The sequence below is a fragment of the Mauremys reevesii genome, linkage group 5, assembly GCF_016161935.1.
Source record: "Mauremys reevesii isolate NIE-2019 linkage group 5, ASM1616193v1, whole genome shotgun sequence".
Classification (NCBI taxonomy): Eukaryota; Metazoa; Chordata; order Testudines; family Geoemydidae; genus Mauremys; species Mauremys reevesii.
The window spans coordinates 54,608,641-54,611,729 of record NC_052627.1 but is presented as its reverse complement, the minus strand read 5'-3'; positions in this window follow the sequence as shown (position 1 = coordinate 54,611,729).

Sequence of the window (3,089 nt, the reverse complement as noted above, 5' to 3'; positions counted from 1 at the left end):
AGGTTCACTCCCTCTGGGGCACCTGGCATTGGCCACTGTCGGCAGACAGGATGCTGGGCTGGATGGACCCTTGGTCTGACCCAGTATAACCATTCTTATGTTCTTATAATAGTCTAATCTGCGGGCTGTAATACTTTGATCTAATTTCAGTTGTTGGATTTAGTCCGGGTGCTGGGTGGGGTTGGTGGTCTGTGATATAGGGGAGATCAGACTAGAAGGTCTGTTGTTCCCTTCCGGTCTTACATTCTATGATTCTAATGCATAAAAATATCACTAGTTCAAAATATCTTCCCTTGCTGTAATTAATGATACAGTTTCATGCTCTATATTAGGTGATACCTCAGAATTAACTGAGAATTTTTTTTGGGAGGGGGGAACATATTTTATTCATGCAGGGTTGAATACCCCAGAACAGAGGGCCAACACAGGGTCTTTTGTACCATTAAGCCCCAGTTTTGTCTTGCAGGTCTTATGTAGGTCTTCAGCACTGCCTAGGGTCTCTGGAAGGGGTGAATTGCATGCTGAGGGTATTTATATTAATGACTTTAGGCCAAGACATTTTAAAAAGGTCTATTGACCGTGGTACCACAATGACAAAATATAAAGTCTAAGAATTTTGAAGTGTGGTGACTGCCGTGCCCTCATTACTTTATCTACTTCATTTCTTCATATTTCTCTGCAATGGTAATAAGTTATGGTTTAGTATCACTAGAGATTATAGTTACACAAAGTCATATTTACTGCAGGAAGGGGCATCTATATATCCTGTTGCTTGCCTTAAAATCTGAACTAGGAAAGGTGGCCAGTGCCTTTATTCCACACATACAGTGTATTGTGAGTGCTAGCATGGGAGAAGAATGAGGATAAGGAAGAGTAGGAGTGGGATATAACTGTGCCACCCAATACCAACAGGGTTGGTATTTCCTGTGGCATCATATTATACTTGCAAAAAGCAGATATTATTAAAATGGTGATTAACTTTAATGGCTTTTTGCTGGAGCAGCTCATGATTCAAGAGTAGGGTCCCAGGTGTCAGTAGCACATGAAGTTACAGATGTCTGAGACTCTCACTTTTTACACAGATATAAACACTCAATAAAATGTCACCTGTATTATGATAATCTAGCTGCTTTATTTTGTTCACAGTGATTCCATAATCTTCCCTCCTAATAACAGCTCTGTTTTAAGAAAATTCTTAAATTGGACCAGGAGTTATTTTAATTGGTAAAGCACCTCATTTCACCTGTTAGAAGTGGGATCAGATAACAGCTGCTCACTTGCTCTAGCAATTGAAGAATACATGCAATACTTTGCCTCATCTTTCTTCTCCAATTAATTGTTAACACCTTCCTTTAATTTACAAGGGTGTGAATATCTGCCTTTGCATCCAGGGTCAGCAGTACCCGTTGGTTGGCTGGCAGACAGGCAATATTAATGCCCAGGGTTGTGCTTGAATTCATCACTTCTGTGCACTTATCGTCCACTGTGCCAACGGTTGAGAGAGCCATGAGTTTTCCCTAAACTCACATCTTCTGGCTCATTGTCAGTCAAGTTGTGCCAGCTGAACCAGCCAATAAAAGCATATAGCAAGAATAAATTTGTCATAGGAAAAGTACAGAAAAGTGATTACTTTCATGCAAGACTACAGTAAGGACACTGTTAGGACATTTTGCTAATACTAAAAAAATAAAAGCTTGCAAAATTAGTTCTTTAATTAAAGAATAAGTATCTGGACCGTTCCACAAGAAGGTTTAAGATAAAAAATTTAGTATTGTAAAATAGTAAAATATTGTATATGGGTATTTTAAATAAATGTTTATGCAGGGGTCAGGCAATATGACACCATTCTATTCCATCATCTCCATAAGGATTGCTAGGTAAGTTGGGAATCGAGCGGTAGTGGGTAGAGATTTGGGAAAACATAAGCGATACAAAATCAAATATACTGCTGAGGAAACAAGCCATCTAGAGACAGCTGGAATTTCTGCAGCACTTTTTTCATTAGAGGCCAAAAACATAGAATTTTGCAGAAAGTTCACAGCAAAAAAACAAGTGGCAGCAAAGATAACAACTTCTAGAATGTATTTGTGATCATTAATGATTTTTGCATTCTATCCCCTTTGCTGCTTTCCCTTTGTAAGAGCAAGGTGGAACAGAAATCAAATGGGAATTTCGGTAAAATCTGTAGAATTTCCCTTTTGTGGGAATTCATCTAGAACTGTAATCAACAGCTGCAGGATTCCTCCAGTGATATCCCATCTAGTCTCCAATCCTCTGATGAGTTCCATGTGGATATTCCCCTGTGTCCATGGAGCTCATTGCTCATTGCAGGGCTCAGGCCTTAGGTTTTAGCCCTGCTTAACCCCACTCTGCTATTTTAGCACTAGATACCACTGCAGGGCACAAAGGAAGTTATTAAAATATAAGCAAGCTTATCACTGTTGCCAGGTGGAGAATATTACTACTGCTACGAGTGCTGTACTTTGTAAATGACACCATTGTGCCCAGCCCTTTGATCTTAATCCTGCCAAACCCACAGGTGAGTAACTTTTTGTATGTGGGCAGTGAACTGAAACTACTCACATAAAATTACTCATATATAATGTTTGCAAGATCTGAGCCCGAAAGGACAGTTGCAAGAGTCTCAACTATAAGAATTGTCATAAAGCTGTCTACTGGCCAACCTTATTGAGCTGCATTTAGTATTTTGTATTGTCACACAAGAGACCCAGTTTCTATCCAACAATCAAGTCTCTCATGCCCCATGTGCCAGAAACAGGCACTAAGGAGGGAGCATGTCATGTTACTCTGAAGCAATCCCTGCAAGTGACTAAGGAGTCAGGCTAACAAAGTCCCATGCAGCCCTCCAAGGTCAAAAGAATTAGAGAATGTGAAACATGGGGAGCTTTTCAGGTGATCAGATGCCACAGTTATGGGTGATCTTATCAAAATCTAGATAGATAAATCAATACCCAGGGCTGGATCCTCCTATTTGCTATGGCTAAAGGGTGCAAAGTGGCTTTACAATGACCAGAGATAGCCATTAACTATTTCCATGGATGAGGAGAATTCCCATGCATGGTGGAAAG